This window comes from Equus przewalskii, chromosome 22 (genome assembly GCF_037783145.1).
Source record: "Equus przewalskii isolate Varuska chromosome 22, EquPr2, whole genome shotgun sequence".
Taxonomy (NCBI): domain Eukaryota; kingdom Metazoa; phylum Chordata; class Mammalia; order Perissodactyla; family Equidae; genus Equus; species Equus przewalskii.
Window position 1 is genome coordinate 48,530,009 of NC_091852.1, and position 23,797 is coordinate 48,553,805.

General features: G+C 38.6%; 1 protein-coding gene across 6 annotated transcripts in view; it reads left to right on the forward strand.

Moving 5' to 3' along the window:
* Nucleotides 1–1,339: 1,339 nt before the first annotated feature.
* The window catches only part of UBAP1 (ubiquitin associated protein 1), a 57,206-nt gene continuing 34,748 nt past the window's right edge, over nucleotides 1,340–23,797 (forward strand). Inside the window, exons 1-2 of one of the 6 annotated variants that reach the window (XM_070590292.1) lie at nucleotides 1,353–1,591; nucleotides 3,416–3,557. The gene's annotated coding sequence lies outside the window, so the exon portion shown is untranslated. Of the gene's footprint in view, nucleotides 1,592–1,679; nucleotides 1,951–3,415; nucleotides 3,558–23,797 lie in introns of those variants that run through there. The other 5 variants (XM_070590295.1, XM_008530976.2, XM_070590293.1 and 2 more) reach the window with 5 other exon arrangements.

Sequence of the window (23,797 nt, forward strand, 5' to 3'; positions counted from 1 at the left end):
ATTTGTTGAAGGAGCACCAATATACTACACGTGTACTCCATACCTCTTTCCTGATTTCCAAGCTCACATTCCTTCTAGAATCTCTCTCCAGACAATTTGCCATCATCTTAATCTCAGTTTGGCCAACTGAACTCATTATTATCTCCCTTAGCACTTTAGTAAACCTTAGGTCTCTCTCGTTTCTATTAATAAGAGGCCCCCAAAACTTGGTTCCTTCTTCTTCATGATTTCTCCTCCCATACAGCAGGTCTCTGAATCTTGTCAATCTCCAAAATCTTGCTCCAGTTCATCCCATAGTCTACACCCCTACTGTCTCTGCTTTAGTTCAGGTGTGAGTCTTTCACTCAATGCAGAAGTCTACCATGTAGTCTCCAATCCATTTTATTCACTGCTACCATTCTAATTCTCCTGATGAAGAGTTTTCCTCAGCTCACTGCTCTCTCCACAGACCTTCTGTGGCTGCCCATTATCTGTTAAATTAAGCAGGCAAACAATCCAGAACTGATGATTTGCATTTCACTGCTCGCTTTAACTCCCCTCCTTCTGGAATGCCCACCTTCTCTTATAGTGAGTTAAAACTGCTGCGCCCTTCAAAGTACAAATATTATTTTCTCTGGAGTTCTGGAGAGAAAACAGGGCTGGAGAATTAGATATGGAGCATACACTCCTTGTGTACCCAGAAAGTGTAGAGATGGAAATATTTCCTAATCCCTTAGCCAAAAGTCATTTTTTTCCCGAGCAATTTATGCACCTGTTACACCATTATCACTCTCTGATCTTTCCTAGAGTTAACCGTTTATGCAGCTCTATCTCCCCCAATTAGGAACTTCTGGGAACAAAGATTCACCCCATTCAGTTACGAATCCTCCATGCACCTGATTCCGAGAGACATCCAATAAATGCAGAAGAACTCTTACTAGAGTTTGGGATTGGATTACCTGGTTTAAACCCGTTGAATGTCAGAATTGTAGGGATATTTAGAGGTCACCGTTCAACTTGTTCCTTTGTAAACGGAGAAAGTGAGGCCCAGAAAGGGTAGGACTTGTACCAAGTCACTGACCCGGGACCAGAAGCCAGGCATCCTGATTCCCAAGCAGGTCTCGTCGGTAAATCTTTGTGCGTCCCTTCGCGATTCAAGGCTCTCAGGTTCCCTCCTTGGCCGCTTCTCCAACCCCTACGCCCTACCCTCTCTGTGATCTGCTCCTTTCCTTCTTCCCTTTGGGTCAGCAGGGTCCACCCACTCCAATGGCAACACTCGGGGCAACGAGAGCTGTCGAGCTCTAGAAGAGATTAGTTTACGTCACCGTCGGCTCCTCCCATTGGCCTGGGGGGGTGGAGCGCTGCGCCGTGACGTCAGACGCCCAAAGGGGCGGAGTAGTGAGGGGAAGGAGGAGGGAAGTGGGGTTTCAACATGGCGGCTGTGATACTGCCGGTGGTTAGGGTGACTGTGACGGCTTGGCCCGGGGTGGGCAGAGTTGAAGGTGGTGGCGTTCGCTTTCCCTAGGGGCCGTCAGGAGCTCAGCGGGGACCGAACCTGGGAGGCCGGCCGGCGCCAGCACCTTTCAGCTTCTGGGACGGCAGCGGCGTTCAGGTAAGGGGGTCTCCCACTCTGGGAGGGGGGAGAGGGGCGGAGTTGGGGGAGGAGGCCGGTACCGGGCTACGGATGGGGGAGGGAACCCGGGGAAGAGGCTGGAGGCTGGGTCGGATGAAAGGAGCTGTGGCTGAGGGAGTGGGAGGGAGTAGGGGCCACAGATCGGTGACTTGGGGAGGATTCTGGGAGAACGGTCGGAGTGAGGGGACCAGAGTTGAAGGGGCGGAGGGTAGACGGGATGCGGAAAATGGGTTCGGATTAAGGAGACTAATACTCTGAGGGAAGATAGGCGCAGGAGATATCTTGCTGGAGGGAACTAGAGGATGTCCGAGAGGGGGACCCTGGTTTTAGTAAAGAAGGTGAGTAATGGGGGGTTGAGGGTGAGCTGGGGACGTGAGGTGCAGATTTAGTTTTCCCTGAGGCGGTGAGATTAGGGAGAAAGGGAGGAGACCAGAGCCGCATGAGTGATCTTTGGGGATATCTTTGACATTGTCCAGTCTTCTCCAGATATGTTTATCTTACCTCTTTTATTTGTTTCTTGGGTGGAGACTTACCTGTACAATCCACCTGGGCCTCAGAAAAAGCCCCAAATGTTTCTTGTGGAACGTCAAGTTATAGTTCACTTATTTGATCTGTATCAGCGATCTCTGACCTTTGTGTTGTCGCCATGTGTACTTGTTTCTAGGCTAGCCTCTTTTAAAAGTATGGCTGGGCATAAAAATACCTTTTATATTAAACTAAAATAAAATTTTGAGCGTTTTAAGACACCAATAGAGTGTTGCGAATGCAGATTTGGTAATTTAGTTAACTATTAAATATGTTCTGTTCTAATCCAACTTACACGTGTTTTCTTTCTTTCCTCAGTCTAATTATTAGTATTTGAGAATTTGGATAGATATGATGGATGTTTCTCTTTAGAATTTTGTCGGATTTGATGGTGGGAAAAACAGAGCTCTTAGTCTTTAGTGATAGCTATCTCTTTCTAGAATGTCCCAAACTGGTTAAACTGAAAGTTTCTGTATTATAGCCAAGAATGTGAAATGTCAAAAGTCTAAAAGAAGTACATTTTCTGCATTAACTTATTTCTTAAGAGGAATTTTTTGTAAATTAAATTGTTTTTTCTAATCCGTCTTATTCATTCTGTTACTTATTTATTCAGCATTTATTGAATGCCTATTGTGTGTTGCATTAATAAGTGATTATAATTGTGGAAATGGGAAAATTCATGTTTCTTTAGTGAACATCTCTATGACTGTCCAGCAGGTAACTTACTTACTTGCTGTAGCCTATTTTAGAAACGAAGAAAAAGGAAGAAAATTGAAGTATGTGAATATAAGAACTTCCTGAATTTTTATTTCGTTTAGTCTGACTCATTACCTCGTCATGATATATTTTATATGTATCTGAAAGATTTCACGTTTCATTTTGATTTTGAAGAAGACAATAACAGTATCCTGATATGATATTACGTCTATAGATGATTCTCATCAATGGTTATTAGTTCACATTTCTTAGACTGGCAGATGTCACTTTATCTCATGCGTCTTTTCTTTTGTGTCTTGACTACGGTAAGGTATTTAAAATGAGGATTCCTGAAGTTTAATTCAGTGACTAAAGTTCTGTCCCAGTAGCTTCAGCATTGTAGATGTTTTATCATGAGTGTAGATGCCAGTATTATAAACTTCTCTTGTTCTCTAATTGTTGAATGTGTTGAGATTTTTCAAATGTAGGTCATTTTTTAAAAAAATATTTTATTTTTTTTCCTTTTTCTCCCCAAAGACCCCCAGTACATAATTGTATATTCTTTGTTGTGGGTCCTTCTAGTTGTGGCATGTGGGACGCTGCATCAGCGTGGTTTGATGAGCAGTGCCATGTCTGCGCCCAGGATTCGAACCAACGAAACACTGGGCCGCCTGCAGCGGAGCACACGAGCTTAACCACTCGGCCACGGGGCCAGCCCACAAATGTAGGTCATTTTAAGTGTAAACTCTTTTCCCACAGACTAACCAGAAAAACCCCCAACAAAACATCAATTCATTAATCAAGTAATTTTCTTTAGATAATCTTTCTCAAGAAATGCAAAAGGTAGTATGCAATACGTTAAATTATTAAATAAACTTTTTCTTAGAATCGAAAACACCTTGAGTTGAATCTTAGAAATCAACTGTGTTTAAGTTTCCCACAGAGGGTGGAAATCCCTGCTTCTGTATCACAAAAGCTAAGTGAAAATCTGTCCTCTTTTCCAGAGTCTAATTTCTTATAGGAAAGAGCCTTTTAGTTAGAGAAGGAAGTAAGCAGGTGTTGCTCTTCTGACCTGTGGCACACAGTTTCTTGTAATATTGGGAAATAATTTGAATGTAAGAGTAATATTTTCTTATGAATTCAGAGTTATGATTTTTTTTTAAAGATTGGCACCTGAGCTAACAGCTGTTGCCAATCTTCTTTTTTTTTTCCTGCTTTTTCTCCCCAAATCCCCCCACTACATGGTTACATATTATAGTTGTGGGTCCTTCTAATGGTGGCATGTGGGATGCCACCTCAGCATGGACTGCTGAGCGGTGCCGTGTCCGCGCCCAGGATCCAAACTGGTGAAACCCTGGGCCGCTGAAGCGGAGCACGTGAACTTAACCTCTTAGCCATGGGGCTGGCCCCGAGAGTTATAATTTGAGACTTTAAAAATTTTAGGTGATGGTAGCAAAATTTACAAAGGGAAAGGTGCCAACACTGGGCCTATGCTAATGAGCTAGGACACTGTTAAGCATTTTACGTAATCTCACTTAATCCTTACAATTTGATTAGGTGGGCAGGTTGTTAAGTGCTTGCTTTTTATGTGTTGAGGAAACTGAGGATCAAAGATGTTGAATAATTTACCTAAGGTTACAGCTATAAAATGGTGGAGTCGGAATTTGAACTCAGATTTGTCCAACGTCAGTGCCCATGCTGCAATTTGTCACAGGGCCATCCCAATTCCTATCAAGTAGACTTAAAGTATAAGCACTAGTTTTAAAGTAATGCCATCTTTAACTGCTTATTCTCATTGAAATAGTAGTGTAACTGGAATGAGAAATAGTTCATTAAAATGTTAGTCACTTATGTTGTCATCAGGTATTCATTTCCTCCTAGAATACGGACTATTTTGTACTTAACAAAATTAACTGGATAAACTGGATAAGGGACTAAAAGTGCTCTTATTTGTATTGCTGAGTCAGATTGGACACAGTTCATTAAGGGCTAAAATTTGTATTTGGAGTAATGCACGTGTGTTCTCAGAATTCTGGATTGGTCATTGTCAGTTGCTTAATGCTTACCAAACACTTCCAGAGTTTGAGTCACTGAATTGGCTCATGATAATTGTGAATCTTGTGGTTACTGAGTCAAGAGCCAGCAGTGTGTTTTGGTTGCTTCACTTCCTCCCCAACACTTGATATTGTCAGACTTTTAATTTTTCTTCCTAATCCAGTGGTTTGAAATGGTATCTATTGTGTTTTTATTAGCATTTCCTGAAGTTGAGCATCTTTTCATACATTCATTGGTTGTTTGTGCTTCTGTGAAGTGTATATTCAAGGTCTTTGACTATTTTTGAGTTCTCTTTTTCTGATTATTTTAAGAGTTCTTTATATACTAGTTAATACTAGTGATTTGTTAATTCATGGGTTGCAAATATCCTCTCCCAATTTGTGACTTGTTTTTCATCTCTTCAGTCTTTTGATGAGAAAAGTTTGTAATTTTAATTATGTCTTTTCTTTTATGGTTTGTGCTTTTTGTGTCATATTTATGAAATCCTTCTCTTCTGCTAGGCATGGTGTTTTAATAAATACAATAGTATATCTATCTGTAATGTGGCATCTAACCAGACGTTTAGTCCCAGTATTTGCTTGATTAGAAAGGCAAACGTCTCAGGAGTCTCTTTCCTATTGTCTTTCTGGTTATAGGGCCAGAGGGTTTTAAAAGCAACTTGAATTGTGCCTTATACACAGGTTAAATATATTTTTTGAAACTAGGAAACCAACAGATTTATGAATGAGGTTTGCATTTTACTGAATGTTAATAATGTGGTTTGACAGAGACTTGTGTGGACAGTATTATATACAATTTATAATGAGGCGCTCAGTCTAAGCTGTTAGCATTTCTACTAAATTATGTTCAGAAAGATTTTTTGATGTCCACTTCTTACAGTGTTGGGCTTTATCAAGAATAATTGTGAATTGTGGAAGGGCTGATGTGGAAATGTTTTAGGAGTTTATTTTCAAGTCCACAATTTTATGTAATTGGGATACAATTCTGTGGAACATAATTACATGATCAAGTGAAAAAGAGAAATATGTAAATTTTCCTAGTTAACAGCTTGTTCGTGTATTTTTTTTTAGGGTGGGTATCACATGTTTATGATATTTAAATTCTATTAGATACATTTAAAAGAATGAAGTAACTATTCTCAATATTGGAGAAATTACATCTATTTAAAGTTATGATGAAACATTTCAAGTCAACTAGAAAATATGTGAGGGAATATATAGTTTTTCTGTTTTACTTTGTTTTTTAAACTCTCTGCCCAGTTCCTTGGACTTGTGTGGCTTCTATCCACCATTAAATCCTTATTTCTTAAGTTATATATATAAAAATCTTGGCGGCATTAGATTTTCTCTGTTGTGTATTAAAGCCTCCTAAAAACATTCCCTGCCCCCATCAGAAGACTAGGGACTTTAGGAATTTTTCTTCTAAGGAGTTGGATATTTAGTCCTGGCAAACATCACGTTGAAATATAAAACATCCACCAGACTCGAAATATACTGCAAATACTGTATAGTGATTTGCAGTACACCCTTGATATTTATGAAAGGTATGTCTGTAGATCTTTGAGAATCCTTGCATAGCTACTATAGGGTAGACTGTCCCTCATAACATACAGAAAAGTATCACGGAAAATGTTTAGTTACCATCAGATTTGATGGGTGTATGTCTAGAAGAGAGCAACAAAGTTAGAGATTTGTATGCTAAACTCAGTCTTCAGATACCTTTAACTCCTAGTCTTTTTCTGTTTGTTATTCCTGGCTGGCCTATTTCCAGCTTCCTTTAATAACCCAATGGAGACTCAAGTTTAGGCTGGCTTTTCTTGTCTTGTGCTGCATCCCATCATCATGGTCTTGATCCCAGGCAGGGTTTGCATCCTCCTCCTCATTTCTCCCCTCATTGGTAAGAATGGAATCTTCCTTATCCTAACATCTTCTTATAGTTTGGAAGTGTTAACATTTCCTTTTGCAGTTTGGTGGTGAAGTTATATGGGCAGTAACTTCCCCATTTCTTTCTTCTGGTAGATTATTGTACCTTACACCACTCCTTATAAGAGAATTGATTCCCTTCTATGGGTGGAATTCAAAGTCAAATGTCAGCCGAATTACAAATTACCAATTGAAGTGGACTTCAGGGGTAGCTTGTGAAGTCTCAAAATTGAAAGTGTTTAATTTCTTCTATCAACGGTTACTATATTTTCTAGTGATTCTAACAGTAGGAAGCAAATAAACCAACCTACCACAAATTTTGTTCTGAAAATACTTAAAAAAAATCACTGAAGATCTTGAATTGTTTATATCCTGTCCCCATCCATTTTTTGGAGCAGGAAAGTCTGGCTAGTTTTTGTAATTTAATAGGGAATCTAACTTTACCCTTTTACTAGATACTTTTTATAGTAGTACTTCACTTATCCAGCTCATGCACAGATCTAGGTGTTTACATAAACAGAATTTCAAAATAACTGAACACTACCCCTTTGAGAGACCGTATTAAATAAAATTGTTGGCAGATTATTAAATGAGAATCTTTTATAAATATATCTTCTGTAATGCAGTCAGTAATAAGGTGTGTAGGGCTTATTCCAAATGACCCTAGGCTGCTATACTTTTTGAGTTGTTGAGTCTTTGTAAAAATGAAAAAAAATTCTGTTTTTGGTCTGTGTGTTACTGGCACTATACTTAGTGAAAGAGTGTACATGTTAGGGTAATGGAGGCTTATTTTATTTACTATTGTAAGAAATTGTATTTAGGCACAGGTCTAACTGGAGATGTTATAGATCTGTCCTGTCCTATTTGGTAGCCACATAAACAGTGCAGATATAAAACGTTCTCATCACTGCAGACAGTTCTGTTGGCTCTGGTATTGTAGATCAGTGATTCTCAGATTTTAGCGTATATAGATGACCTGGAGATCTTGGTAAAATGTAGATTCTGATTTAGTAGTTCTGAGTAGGCTTAAGATTTTGCATTTCTAACAAGCTCTCAGGTTTTGTCATGATGATGGTCCAAGAACCATACTTTGAGTAGTAAGATTCTGAATGTCTTTCACAGATTCGCAATGCAATTCTGACACTAAGTATCCAGAAATAGGCCAAACTACACAGATTAAGGGCATAGTCATTCAGAAGCCTGCCCTCCCTTCAGACATCAGCCACAAGCTTGAGGATTTCCAGGCCACCCGCATGTCTGTAACAACTGGCTACAAATTTGAGGGTTCCCACTCTGCCCTCAGGTTCGATAATTTGCTAGAATGACGCACGGAACTCAGGAAAGTGCTATACTTAGATTACAGTTTTATCATAGCAAAAAGGATATAAATTAGGACGAGCCAAAAGAAGAGATGGATAGAGTGAAGTCCAGGAAGGTCCCAGACTTGAAGCCTCTGAGTCCTCTCCCCGTGGAGTCAAGACATGTCACCCTCCTGGCACATTGTTGTGTTACAATATGCAAAGTATTATTAACCAGGGAAGCTCACCTGAGCTTCAGTGTCCAGAGTTGATTTTACTGGGTTTTCATTAGATAGGCATTATTCATTGAATCATGACCACAAGGTTGAATTCGATCCCTGGTCCTCCTTTCCTTCCTGAAGGTTGAACATATTTCATGGCTTAAAGCCCCAACCCTGTAATCACATGATTGGTCTTTCTGGTATGGCCAACCTCCGTCCTAAGTAATATTGTTAGCATAAATTATCTGGGGGCTCACGATGAGTAAACTCTTTAGCATAAACCATCAGGTGTGGTCTGAGGAGCCCACCATGAAGAACAATGATACTCCTATCATTCAGGAAATTCCAACGATTTAGAAGATACTTCCCAGAACAGGAGACCAAGGCCAGCCAAATTCTTTATCATACAAGATGATTTGTTCAGTTTTAGATCCAATTAAGACTACTTATTGGTTTGGGGTTGGTTTTTTATTTTTTTTTAATCTCTTAGACTTCTGTTTTTTAGATGTTTCATGGAAATTTTAAGACATAACAGAGAGCAGAGAGAGTAGTGTAATGAACTCCCATGTACGTTATTGCCCAGCTTCCCAGCTTTCACAAAAATCAGCATTTGACTGATCTCTTTTTCAACTCTTTTCTCCTGCTTTTTTTGGGAGTGAGGAAGTGCCTGAAGTATTTTAAAGCAAATCTCAAACATTCCTGTGAATACATTATTGTGCACCTCTGATAGTGCTTTCTTTTGAAAACATAAACCACCATGCTATTATCACATCTAACAATCATTAGTAATTCCTTAATATAGTCTAATACCATCCATATTAAAATTTCTCTTGTTGTCTTAAAAATGTCACTTTACAGTTGGTTTGTTCCGTTCACAATTCAAGTGAGGTCCATACCGACCACTTACTTGATTTTCATGTCTCCTAAGTCACTTTTATGATAAGTACGCCCTTTTCATGTTACTGATTCATTGGGGAAATCAGGCCATTTGTCCTGTAGGTATCCCACATTCAGGATTGTCTTGTGTGTTCTTGTATTGTCTTCACTTGCTTCTCTATTTCTTGTAAACTAGTGGTTAGAAGTTTGGTTTAGTTCATGGTTTTTGTTTGGGTGGTGGTGGGTGGTGGGAGTAGCATCACATAGGTGGTGCTGTGTACTTCCTCATGCATCACATCAGGAGATAGTACTGAATGGTTGTCCCACTTTTAGTGATTCTAGTTGTGTTCAGATGGTGTCAGCCAGATCCTTCCATTTTAAAGTTTCCTATGAATCTTTACCTAATAGTTTAGCATCCATTGATGATACTTACTTGGATCAATTATTTAATTAGAAATTGTGAAGTTTTGGGGCTGGCCCAGTGGCTCAGTGGTTAAGTGCGCACGTTCCGCTTCTCGGCAGCCCAGGGTACACTGGTTCGGATCCCGGGCGTGGACATGGCACCGCTTGGCAAGCCATGCTATGGTAGGCGTCCCACATATAAAATGGAGGAAGATGGGCATGAATGTTAGCTCAGGGTTGTCTTCCTCAGCAAAAAGAGGAGGATTGGCAGTAGTTAGCTCAGAGCTAATCTTCCTCAAAAAAAAAAAAAAAAGTTGTGAAGTTTTGTCATTATGCTAATTCTTTTTTTTTTTTTTAAAGATTTTATTTTTCCCTTTTCTCCCCAAAGCCCCCTGGTACATAGTTGTGTATTTTTAGTTGTGGTTCCTTCTAGTTGTGGCGTGTGGGACGCTGCCTCAGCGTGGCTTGATGAGCAGTGCCATGTCCGTGCCCAGGATTCGAACTGGGGGAAACCCTGGGCTGCCGAAACCCTGGGCAGCTGAAGCGGAGCGCACAAACTTAACCGCTTGGCCACGGGGCCAGCCCCTGTTCATTTCTTTTTGACTGATCTTTGGTAGTTTGTGTTTTTCAAGAAATTGGTTCATTTAATCTAAAGTGCTGAATTTTTGGTATAAAATTGTTTCTATATAGTATTCTCTTGTGCTATTTTATAGTATTATCATAAGATCTGTAGTGGTGTTCCCTCTTTTATTCCTGATATCACTAGTTTTGTTTTTCTTTTGATTTTTTGTTTTTTGCTAATGAGCCTTGCTTAGGGGTTTATCAATTTTCTTTCTTTTTGTTTTTGGTTTATAACATTATATAAATTTCACATGTACATCATTATATTTTGATTCCTGTGTGGATTATATAATGCTCACCACTCAAAGACTAATTATAGTCCATCACCACACACACGTGCCTAGTCATTCCTTTTGCCCTCCTACCTCCCCCATTCCCCTCTGGTAACCACCAGTCCAATCTCTGTCTCTATGTGGTTGTTTGTTGTTTTTTTAACCTTCTACTTATAAAGTGAGATCGTGTGGTATAACTTTCTCCCTCTGACTTATTTCACTTAGCATTAATACCCTCAAGGTCCATCCATGTTGTCACAAGTGGCCAGATACCATCCTTTCTTATGGGTGAGTGGTATTCCATTCTGTATATATACCTTATTTTCTTTATTCATTCGTCCCTTGATGGCCATTTAGGTTGCTTCCGAGTCTTGGCTGTTGTGAATAATGCTATGATGAGCATAGAGGTGCATGTATCTTTACGTATTCTCTTTTTGTGTTCTTTGCATAAATACTCAGCAGTGGAATAGCTGGATTTCATGGTAGTTCTATTCTTAATTTTTTGATGAATTTCCATACTGTTTTCCATAGTGGCTGCACCAGTTTGAGCTCCCACCAGCAGCGTACAAGGGTTCCCTTCTCTCCACATCGTCTCCAACACATTATTTCCTGTCTTGTTGATTACAGCTATTCTGATGGTCATGAGGCGATATCTCATTGTAGTTTTGATTTGAGTTTCCCTGATAGTTAATGATGTTGAACATCTTTTCATGTGCCTGTTGGCCATCTGTATATCTTCTTTTTAGAAATGTCTGTTCAGATATTTTGCCCATTTTTTAATTGAGTTTACTGTGTTGAAGTATTGTAATGTGCTGTGATTTTCTTTTCTGTTTCTTTTTTTCTGCTTTTTCTCCCCAATATATAGTTGTATATTTTAGTTGTGGGTCCTTCTAGTTGTGGTGTGTGGGATGCTGCCTCAACGTGGCCTAATGAGCAGTGACGTGTCCACGCCCAGGATCTGAACCGGCGAAACCCTGAGCTGCTGAAGCGGAGCGTGTGAACTTAACTGCTATGCCACTGGACTGGCCACATATATTCTCATGCTTTTTAAAACTTTTCTGAACTTTATGTGATAGTGGGAGGAGAGACTTACTGGAATACATTTTTATTCTTCAGAGGGTGGTAGAGTTTTGGTTATTTTCCAGGGGAGTTTCAAAAGATTTAGTATATATGTATGCTAAAATTATATCTTTAACCTTTATAGAAGGTTTTTTCTTTGATTGTCAGATATTCACTTGTAAATCAATGTAAAAATAAACGTGTTTCTTACTATAGGTGATGGTCTTTTCGTACCAGTTTTCTCTGTTCTTTAGAGTAAGTATAGACTGTTGAATTGGGGAACTACCCTTACTAAAATAGATTTAGGAAGGAGGGGAGGTGCTGGTGAATAACTAGTGCTTACGTTATCTTATTTAATCTTTATAATAACCACCTTTAGGTTTGTTCCATAGTAACATTTAATTTAATTTCTTTTATTATTAATCTTTGTTTTTATTGGTAAGAAGAATATGTTGTTTTTTTATCAGAGAGATTAATTACAACTCGTTTTTGTGTGTGTGTGTGTGTGTGAGAGGAAGATTCCCCCTGAGCTAACATCCATTGCTAAACCTCCTTTTTTCTTTTTGCTTGAGGAAGATTAGCCCTGAGCTAATGTATGTCCCAGTCTTCCTCTACTTTGTATGTGGGATGCCTCCACAGCATGGCTGATAAGTGAAGTAGGTCTGCACCTGGGATCTGAACTTGTGAACTCGGGCTGCTGAATTGGAGCTCATGGAACCCCAACCACTCGGCCACCGAGCTGGCCCCTACAACCTGTTTTGATAGATACCTGTAAAGCAATTTGACTTTAGTCAAAAGACCTGCCATGTACTTTTTGTGTCCTTTATTAGAAATCATTTCATATTGAGATTTCTCAGTTGTAAAATAGAAAAGGACAGTATTTTGTTTATGTATTGTATATACCTTCAGTTTTAGATAGAGTTCTTATCACAAGTGCCAGTAATTTTATTATGTTGATTGCTATGTGTAATAATCTGAAGCATAATGTATTAATTGATAATTTTCAGAGGAAGGGAAGCCATTGCTGATTTTGTTTCCTGGACTTTAAACACACATATCTTTTCTATAACATTTCCTGTTCTAGCTTCCCATTTCCTAGAAGGCTTGTCTTTTATGCTTTTTCTTTTTTTAAACCCAGGCTGAGAATTGGCCTTTGAATAGGGGGAGTAATTAGAGATATATTTGGATTTACTCTTCCTTATTCTATGTTTTCTGTTTACCCTCCTTCTTCTTTTTAAAAATCTCTTTCTTCCTTTTGATTGAATTTTCTTTGACATCTTTGCTCTAATAGTTTGAAAGTTGCTCATTCTCTTCCTTTTTGTCTGGTGTTTACCATTAAAATTTTTATGTGTAAATTTTTATACATAAAATCTTTCTATCTGTGCTGTGTATATGATCTCTAGTATCTGTATCCTCCTCTCTCTACAATAAGACAAGTTTGTTTTATTTCTGCCTCTCTCTTCCAGCCCTCTCCCGTTTTCAGGCCATCTGGGATTTTAGTTCTTGATCACTTATTTACTTTTACATCATATGTTACCAGTTACCTTGGACTAGATATATTTTACTGCTTTATTTGCTCTTCTTTTTCTTATGTCTTCCATTTCCCATGCTTTAATCTTATGCTTTCCTAGACTTTGTCTTTGAATTATTCTTTCAGAGAGGGATCAGTGGATAGGGAATTTTTCAGAGTCTTTGGATGTTGAAATGTTCTTATCTTGCTCCTTCATTTGGATACTAGGATTCTAGTTTTAAAACTATTTTTCATTAGATTTTGAAGATAATTACTCCATAGTTTATCATCTGTTGTTGATAATGAGAGTTCTTGAAGCTAGTTTTATTCTCTTTCCTTTGTAGATAACCGCTTTCTATCTAGAAGCTATTTGTTGTTTAGGTTTTTAAAAATCTCGTGATGATTTAGGGGCCATCCCAGTGGTGCAGTGGTTAAGGGCACACATTCCACTTCAGTGGCCCAGGGTTCGCTGGTTCGGATCCTGGGTGCAGACATGGCACTGCTTGGCAAGCATGCTGTGGCAGGCGTCCCATGTATAAAGTAGAGTAAGAGGGGCATGGATGTTAGCTCAGGGTCAGTCTTCCTCAGCAGAAAAAGGAGGATTGGCAGCAGATGTTAGCTTAGGGCTAATCTTCCTCAAAAACAAACAAACAAACAAACAAACAAATAAATAATAAATATGGTGATGATTTAAATTTGCGTGATGTGTTTAGGTTTCAGTTTTTACCAGTGCATTCTGCTTGGTACTCAGCTCTTTTGGTTTCAAGACTGTGTTGTATATTTATTCAGCTCTTGGAGTTTTACTTCTTCCTTTCCATTCTCTCAGTTCTCTCTTGAAACTCCTATTAAACAAATTTGGGAACTGCTTGAAACCATTGATCCTGAGCTTGAAACACTTTCACCATAGCAGTTTTTTTCTGCCTTCTGTCTTCTTCTGTATTTAGGACTGGATTTTTAAAATAGCTTTATTAAAATATATTTCGCATACCACAAAATTCAACCATTAAAAGTGTACAGTATTTTTACAGAGTGGTGAAACCACCACCACAATCTATTGAAAAGTTCCCAGAATATTTTCAGTACCCCAAAAACAATTCTCATGCCCATTAGCATTCACTCCCCATTTCTGTCTCCACCCAGCTCCTAGCAACTACTGATCTACATTCTGTCTCTGGATTTGCCTGTTCTTGACATTTCATATAAATGGGAAACATGTAATATGTAGTCTTTTTTGACTGGCTTCTTTCATTTAGCGTAATGTTTTTTGGGTTCAACCATGCCTTTTTTTTTTTTTTTTTTGCCAAATAATGCTCTGTTGTGTGGATATACTGTATTTTATTTTACCATTTGTTAGTTGATGGACATTTGGGTTGTTTCTCCATTGTGTACAAGTTTTTGTGTGGACAGATGTTTTCATTTCTCTTGAGTATTCTCTTGGATTACCTCTTGGAGATTACAATTAACATCTTAAATTTCTAACAGTCTAGTTTGAACTGATACCAACTTAACTTCAATATTATACAAAGACTCTGCTCCTATACAGTTCTATCCTACCCCTTTTTAATGTTGTCATGAATTACAACTTTATATACAACATGGATGAACCTCAAGGGCATTATGCTAAGTGAAAATAAGCCAGACATAGAAAGACAATAACATAGATTTATATAATAATTTTTATGCATTTGTCTTTTAAATCTTGTAGGAAGTAAAAACTGAAGTTGGAAACCAGAAACACAATACTGGCTTTTATGTTTGCCCAGTTACCCTTACTGGAGATCTTTATTTCTTTCTATGGATTTGAGTTACTGTCTAGTGTCCTGCCATTTCAGCCTAAAGGACTTCATTTAGCATTTCTTGTAGGGTAGGTCTTGCAGCAACAAACTCCCTCAGCTTTTAATTATCTAGGAATGTCTTAATTTCTCTCTCATTTTTGAAGGACAGTTTTTCCCAGATACAGAATTCTTTTTTTTTTTTTTAAAGATTTTATTTTTTTCCTTTTTCTCCCCAAAGCCCCCAAGTACATAGTTGTATATTCTTCGTTGTGAGTCCTAGTTGTGGCATGTGGGACGCTGCCTCAGCGTGGTTTGATGAGCAGTGCCATGTCTGCGCCCACGATTCGAACCAATGAAACACTGGGCTGCCTGCAGCGGAGCACGTGGACTTAACCACTCAGCTACGGGGCCAGCCCCATAGATATAGAATTCTTAGTTGACAGTTTTTTCTTTCAGCACTTTAAATATGTCATCCCACTGTCTTCCATGGTTTCTGATTAGAAATTGGCTGTTAATCTTATTGATGATCTCTTCTATATGATGGGTTGCTTCCCTTGCTTTTAAAGATTCTTTCTTTGTCTTTGTTTTTCAACAGTTTGGTTATATTGTGTCTTGGTGTGAATCTCTTTGAGTTTATCCTACTTGGAGTTCATTGAGCTTCTTGAATTTGTAGATTCATGGCTTTTGTCAAATCTGGGAAGGTTTTGATCTTTACTTCTTAAAATAATATTTCTGCCCCTTTCTCTCTTCTTTTGGGACTCCTGTAATGTGTATGTTGATATACTTAATGGTGTCCCACATGTCCTTTAGACTCTGTTTGCTTTTATTTATTTTTTCTTTCTCAACAAACTCAATTTTATTTTTTATTATTTATTTTGATTTTCCATTTTATTTTTTATTTTTGTCTTTATATTATCTTCTTGAGGTCATAGTGGTTTATAACATTGTGAAATTTCAGGTGTACATTATTATTTATCAGTATTATGTGTAGACTGCATCGTACTCACCACAGTCTAATTTTTATCTGTCACCATATACATGTGCCCCTTTACCCCTTTCACCCCCCCCCCCAGCTGGTTACCACTAATCTACTAATCTCTTTGTCCGTGTGTTTATCTTCCACGTATGGGTGAAATCATGTGGTGTTTGTCTTTCTCTGGCTTATTTTACTTAACATAATACTCTCAAGGTCCATCTATGTTGTTGCAAATAGGATGATTTTGTCCTTTTTTTATGACTGAGTAGTATTCCATTGTATACATATACTACATCATCTTTATACATGCATCAGTTGATGGGCACTTGGGTTGCTTCCACATCTTGGCTATTGTGAATCATGCTGCAGTGAACATAGGGGTGCATAAGTCTTTCAGTTGTCAACTTCAGTAGTGGGATAGCTGGATCGTATGGCATTTCTATTTTTAATTTTTTGAGAAACCTCCATACTGTTTTCCATAGTGGCTGCACCAATTTGCATTCCCACTAGCAGTGTGAGGAGGTTTCCTTTTCTCCACATCCTCTCTGATATTTGTTATTTTTTTGTCTTGGTGATTATAGCTATCCTAACAGGTGTAAGGTGTAGTTTTGATTTGTATTTCCCTAATCATTAGTGATGTTGAACATCTTTTCATGTGCCTGTTGGCCATCTGTATATCTTCTTTGTAAAAATGTTCCTGTTCTCTGGTCATTTTTTAATCAGATTGTTTTTCCTTTTGTTGTTGAGTTGTATGAGTTCTTTATATATTTTGGAGATTAACCCCTTGATGGACATATGATTTGTAAATATCTTCTCCCAGTTGGTGGGTAATCTTTTCATTTTGTTCCTGATTTCTTTTGCCTTGCAGAAGCTCTTTAGTCTGATGTAGCCCCATTTGTTTATTTTTTCTTTTGTTTCCCATGCCTGAGTAGACATGGTGTTTGAAAAGATGCTGCTAAGAACACTGTCAAAGAGTGTACTGCCTATATTTTCTTCTAGGAGTTTTATGGTTTCACATCTCACCTTCAAGTGTTTAATCCTTTTTGAGCTAATTTCTTGTGTGTGGTGTAAGATAATGGTCTGCTTTCATCCTTTTGCATGTGGCTGTCTAGTTTTCCCAGTACCATTTATTGAAGAAACTTTGCTTTCTCCATTGTATGTTATTGGCTCCTTTGTTGAAGATTAGCTGTCCATAGATGTGTGGTTTTATTTCTGTGCTTTCAATTCTGTTCCATTGATCTGTGTGTCTCTTTTTGTGTCAGCACCATACTGTTTTGATTACTATAGCTTTGTAGTATGTTTTGAAGTCAGGGATTGTGATGCCTCCAGCTTTGTGCTTTTGTTTCTCAGGATTGCCTTCACTATTCAGGGTCTTTTGTTGTTCCCTGTACATTTTAGGATTCTTTGTTCTGTTTCTGTGAAGAATGTCTTTGGGATTCTGATTGAGATTGCATTGAATTTGTAGATTGCTTTAGGTAATATGGACATTTTGGCTATGTTTATTTTTCCAATCTATGTGCATGGAATATCTTTCCATTTCTTTATGCCATCTTCGATGTCTTTTAATAATGTCTTATAGTTTTCATTGTGTGGGTCTTGCACCTCCTTGGTTAAATTTGTTCCAAGGTATTTTTTTGCGATTGTAAATGGGATTGTATTCTTGACTTCTCTTTCTAGTTCATTATTAGAGTATAAGAATGCAAGTAATTTTTGTCAGTTGATTTTGTGCCCTGCAACTTTGCTGTAGTTGTTCATTATTTCTGAGAGTTTTCTGATGGATTTTTTAGGATTTTCTATTTACAGAATCATGTCATCTGCAGTGAGTGTTTCACTTCTTCCTTTACAATGTGGGTACTGTTTCTTTTCTTGCCTAATTGCTCTGGCCCAAACCTTGGGTACTGTGTTGAATAGGACTGGCAAGAGTGGGCATCTTGTCTTCTTCCTGTTCTCAGATGGATGGCTTTCAGTTTTTCTCCATTGAGTGTGATGTTGGGTGTGGGTTTGTCATATATGACCTTTATCGTGTTGAGGTGCTTTCTTTCTATACCCATTTTATTGAGTTTTTTTTTCATAAATGGATGTCGGATCTTGTCAGATGCTTTCTTTGCATCTATTGAGATGGTCATGAGGTTTTTATTCCTCATTTTGTTAGTGTGGTGTATCACATTGATTGATTTGTGGATGTTTATCCATCCCTGCATCCCTGGTATAAATCCCACTTGATCATGGTGTATGATCTTTTTAATGTATTGCTGTATTTGGTTTGCCAATATTTTGTTGAGAATTTTTGCATCTATGTTCCTCAGCCATATTGGTCTGTAGTTTTACTTCTCTGTGTTGTCCTGGTCGGGTTTTGGGATCAGGGTGATATTGGCCTCATAGAATGAGTTAGGAAGTATTGCATCTTCCTCAGTTTTTTGGAATAGTTTGAGAATGATAGGTATTAAATCTTTGAATGTTTGGTAGAATTCTCTAGAGAAGCCATCTGGTCCTGGACTTTTGTTTTTGGGGAGGTTTTTTTTTTTTTTTTAAAGATTTTATTTTTTTCTTTTTTCTCCCCAAAGCCCCCCGGTACATAGTTGTATATTCTTCGTTGTGGGTCCTTCTAGTTGTGGCATGTGGGACGCTGCCTCAGCGTGGCTTGGTGAGTAGTGCCATGTCCGCGCCCAGGATTCAAACCAATGAAACACTGGGCCTCCTGCAACGGAGCGCACGAACTTAACCACTCGGCCATGGGGCCAGCCCCTGGGGAGGTTTTTGATTACTGTTTCAGTCTCTTTACTTGTGATTGGACTGTGCAATTCTCTATTGGTTCAGTTTTGGGAGGTTGTATGTGTTAAAGAATTTATCCATTTCTTCTAGGTTGTCCAGTTTGTTGGCATATAGTTTTTCATAGTATTCTCTTATAATCCTTTGTATTTCTGTGGTTTCTGTTATAATTTTTCCTCTTTCATTCTTAATTTTATTTATTTGAGCTTTCTCTCTTTTTTTCTCAGTGAGTCTGGCTGAGGGTTTGTAAGTTTTGTGTATCTTCTTAAAGAACCAGCTCTTAGTTTAATTGATTCTTTCTACTGTTTCTTGGGTTTCTATTTCATTTATTTCTGCTCTAATTTTTACTCTTTCCCTCCTTCTGCTGACTTATGGCTTTGTTTTTTCTTCTTTTTCTAGTTCTGTTAGGTGTAGTTTAAGATTACTTATTTGGCATTTTTCTTGTTTGTTGAGGTGGGCCTATGTTGCAATGAATTTCCCTCTTAGAACCACTTTTATTGCATTACATATGAGTTAGTATGATTTATTTTCATTTTATTTGTCTCCAGGTTTTTTTAATTTCTCCTTTGATTTCTTTGTTGATCCACTGGTGGTTCAGGGGCGTGTTGTTTAGTTTCCACATATTTGTGACTTTCCCACCTTTTTGCTTGCAGTTGATTTCTTTTTCATAGCATTATGGTTGGAAAGGATGCTTCATGTGAGTTCAGTCTTAAATTTATTGAGGCTTGCCTTGTTTCCCAGTATATGGTCTGTCTTTGAGAATGTTCCATGTGCACTTGAGATGAATGTGTATTCTGCTGTTTTTTGATGGAGTACTCTGTATATGTTTATTAAGTCCATCTGGCCTAGTTTTTCATTAAATTCTGCTATTTCCTTGTTGACTTTCTATCTGGATGATCTTTTCATTGATGTAAGTGGGGCGTTGACATCCCCTACTATTATTGCTGTAATTTCTCCCCTTAGGTCTCTTAATAGTTGCTTTATGTACTTTGGTGCTCCTGTATTTTGTGCATTAGTGTTATGTACTCTTGGTGGAGTGCCTCTTTTATCGTTATACTTTCCCTCTTTGTCTCTCATTGCCTTTTTTATCTTGAAGTCTGCTACAAGTATGGCAACACCTGCTTTCTTTTGCTTGCCATTTGCTTGGAGTATCGTCTTCCATCCCTTTACTCTGAGCCTGTGTTTGTCTTTAGAGTTGAGATGTGTTTCCTGGAGGCAGCATATTGCTGGGCCTTGTTTTTAACTTTGCCCAGCTATGCTATTTCTTTTGATTGGAGAATTCAATCCATTTACATTTAGAGTGACTATTGATAAATGAGGGCTTAGTTCTGCTATTTTATCTCCTGTTTTCCAGTTGTTCTGTATTTCCATTGTTTCTCTTCCTGTATGTTTCTGACTGCCATTTCAGTTTGGTGATGTCCTCTGATGATTTTCTCAGTTTTCTCTTTATTATTTGTGTCTCTGTTCTGATTTTTTTGTTTATTGGTTACCATGAGGTTTGTATAAAAGATCTCAGAGATGAGATAGTCCGTTTTCTGATAGCCTCTTATCTCCATTAGCCTCAGCAGGTTCCATCTCTTTCCTCTTTCCTGTCTAAGTTATTGTGTCACAAATTGTATTTTGTCTTGTGAGTTTGTGTCTAAATGGAAGTGTTTATAGTTACTTTTGATGCTTCCCTTCCCTTAATCTTTAATGTTATAATTGTTTGCTAACCTGTTCTGATAGAGAGCTGCCATGTTCTGATTTTGTCTGTCTATTTGTCTCTTTGCCCAAGGCTTTGTAAACCTTTGCCTTTTTGTTTCATGTATGAGGGCATTCTTGGTCATTTCTTGTAGGGGTCGTCTTGTGATGAACTCCCTCAGCTTTTCTTTATCTGGTAAGGTTTTTATTTCTCCATTGTATCTGAAGGATAGTTTCATTGGATAGAGTATTCTTGCCTGAATGTTTTTGTCTTTCAGTATTTCGACTATGTATGTTCCACTCTCTCCTGGCCTGTAAGGTTTCTGCTAAGAAGTCTGCTGAAAGCCTGAAAAGAATTCCTTTGTAGATTTTTCTCTTCTGCCTTGCTGCCCTTAATAGTTTTTCTTTGTCATTGACTTTTGCCAATTATATTAACGTATGCCTCAGATAAGGTCTTCTTGCATTGATGTAATTAAGAGTTGTATTAGCTTCGTTTATTTGTAATTCCAGTTCCTGCCTCAGGTTTCGGAAGTTCTCAGCTATTATTTCTTTGAATTAGCTCTCTGCTCCTGTCTCCCTCCCTTCTCCTTCTGGATACCTATAATCTTTATGTTGCATTTCCTAATTGAGTTGGATATTTCTCAGAGAATTTCTTTGGTTTTTTAAAGTCTTAGGTCTCTCTTCTCCACCTGAAGTATTTCTATATTTCTGTCCTCTAAATTACTAATTTGGCCCTCTATAATATCAGCTCTGTTTCTAAAGGTTTCTACATGGCTTTTTATCTCTTTCATTGGGTTCTTCACCTCCAGCATTTCTATTTGTTTTTTTCTTTAGAGTTTCAGTCTCTTTTGTGAAGAATTCATTCTTGTTAATTTTATTCCTGAGTTCATTGAACTGTGTTTCTGAGTTTTCTTGTAATTCGTGGAGTTTCTTTATGGTAACTATTTTGAATTCTCTGTCGTTTAGACACTGAATTCCTGTGACTTTAGGATTGGTTTCTGTCTTGTCGTTTTCCTTCTTATGTGGAGTGTTAGAGTATTTCTTCATGGTGTTTCGTGAAGTGGATCTTTGTCGGCACATAGTGGTAGTATCTGGCTGCAGATTCCACCTGCTACCACTCGGGGGCGTGCAGGAGCTGTGTTTTCTGAACACTCTGCCTCTGCTGGAAGTTGTGCCCATAGGGCTCATCTGCGTTTGCCTGCTGTCTGCTGCTGCTTGGTGGGTCCCGTATGCAGGCTCAGGCACTCTGGTGTGGATCTGCTGCCCTGGCCGACTGGCCAGGCTAGTGCACCATGCAGGAAAAGAGGGGAGGAGCACTTTCTTTTGTTCATGCGTGCCCTCTTTGCATTCACTGGTGGCCCGCCTGGGTTACTGGGCTTTGTTGGGGGCGCTCACATGGTGGCTGAGCTGCCTTGGTGTGAAGTGTTCCTGCAGGCTAGGATGCAACTCCGAAAGCAAAAGCATTCCTTCAGATGCCTGCCTGTACCTTTGTCTCCTCTTAGAGTCACATGCTGACTGCTGCACGAGGTTCTGCGCCCTAGATCACTGCCACTGGGGAGGAAGAAATCTGTTCCTCTCTTTCCACTGATTCCCTGGGGTCTAGTACCCTTACCTTCAGACATATGGCTGTGTGGATCTCTCAGACATCCTGTTGTGCTGTACGGGTGTCCTCTGTTGGTTAATAAATGTCCTTTTGGTTCTGTCTTAGGGGGAAAATACTAAGGGAACAGCCACTCTGCCATTATCCTGAATCTCAAACTCAATTTTAATTATTCTGTCTTCAAGTTCACTGATTCATCCTTTTGCATGCTCAAATGTGTTGTACCCCTCTAGTGAATTTTTTGTTTCAGTTATTGTGCTTTTCAGCTCCAAAATTAAAACTACAGAATTATAGACAGTAGAATGTCAAAGCCTTCTTTTTTTACTCTCTGCCCGAACTAACCACTGTTAATGACTTGGTATGATTTTTTCCTGATTTTTCTGTGTACATACAAACAACTGTACAAATGTATGTGCATTTTTAGGCTTTTGATTTATTTTAATTTTTTTATATATATTTTTTGAGGAAGATTAGCCCTGAGCTAACTACTGCAAATCCTCCATTTTTTGCTGGGAAAGACTGGCCCTGAGCTAACATCCATGCCTGTCTTTCTCTACTTTATACATAGGATGCCTACCACAGCATGGCTTTTACCAAGCAGTGCCATGTCCACACCCGAGATCTGAACCAGCGAACCGCAGGCCACCAGGAAACAGAACGTGCAAACTTAACCACTGCACCACCGGGCTGGCCCCCATTTTTAGGCTTTTTTAAAAGTTTTTTTTCAATTTTATTTTTTTTGCTGAGCAAGATTTACCCTGAGCTAACAACTTTTGTCAATCTTCTTCATTTTCCATGAGGAAGATTCACCCTGAGCTAACATCTGTGCCAGTCTTTCTCTGTTTTGTGTTTGGGTTGCTGCCACAGCATGGCCATTGATGATGGTGTAGGTCTGCACCCAGGAACCAAACCCTGGCAGCCAAAGCAGAGTGTGCCAAGCTTAACTACTAGGCCACGGGCCTGGCCCCTGGTTTTTTATTTTGATATAATTTCAGAGGTATTAGAAAAATTGCAGTAGTAGTAAAAAGAATTCCTGTATATCCTATACCCAGATTCCCTAAATGTTTCATATTTTTATCTTCGTTTCTCACCCCCCTTTTTTGTCATCTTTCAGTCTATCATCTGTCTATATTTACGTATACATACTGTTTTTTTCTAGTTGTCTTGAAAGTAAGTTGCAGACATGATGCCCTGTTGCCCCTTTTCAGTGTGTACTTTGTAAAAACAATGACATTATCTTACATAACCACAATACAAGTGATCAAAATCAGGAAATTCACTGTTACTGAATCACCATTTGTCCAATAAGATCCTTTTTAGTAAAAGAACATCCTGGATCATGCATTACACTCAGTTGTTTTGTCTCTTTAATCTCCTCTGACTTGAAACGATTTCTTAGTCTTTCTTCGTCTAATGACTTTGACATATTTGTAGTGTATAGGCCATTTATTTTATCAGATGTCCCTCAGGATGGGTCTGAGGGGCCGGCCCCATGGCCGAGTGGTTAGGTTCACGTGCTTTGCTGGCCCAGGGTTTTGCTGGTTCTAATCCTGGGCGCAGACATGGCACTGCTCATCAGGCCATACTGAGGCGGCATCCCACATGCCACACCTAGAAGGACCCACAACTAAAAATACACAGCTATGTACTGGGGGGCTTTGGGAGAAAAAGGAAAAATAAAATCTTTAAAAAAAAGCAAAAAGATGGGTCTGATACTTTCTCATGATTAGATTCGGGTTATGTATTTTTGGCAGGAATACCACAGAATTGATGTTGCATTCTCACTGCATCATATGTGGAGAGACATGATGTCAGTTTGTCCCGTTACTGGTGGTGGTAATTTGATCACCTAGTTAAGGTAGTGTCTGCCAGGATAAAGCTACTATTGTTTCCATTATAATTAAAGATACACGTGGGAAGATGCTTTG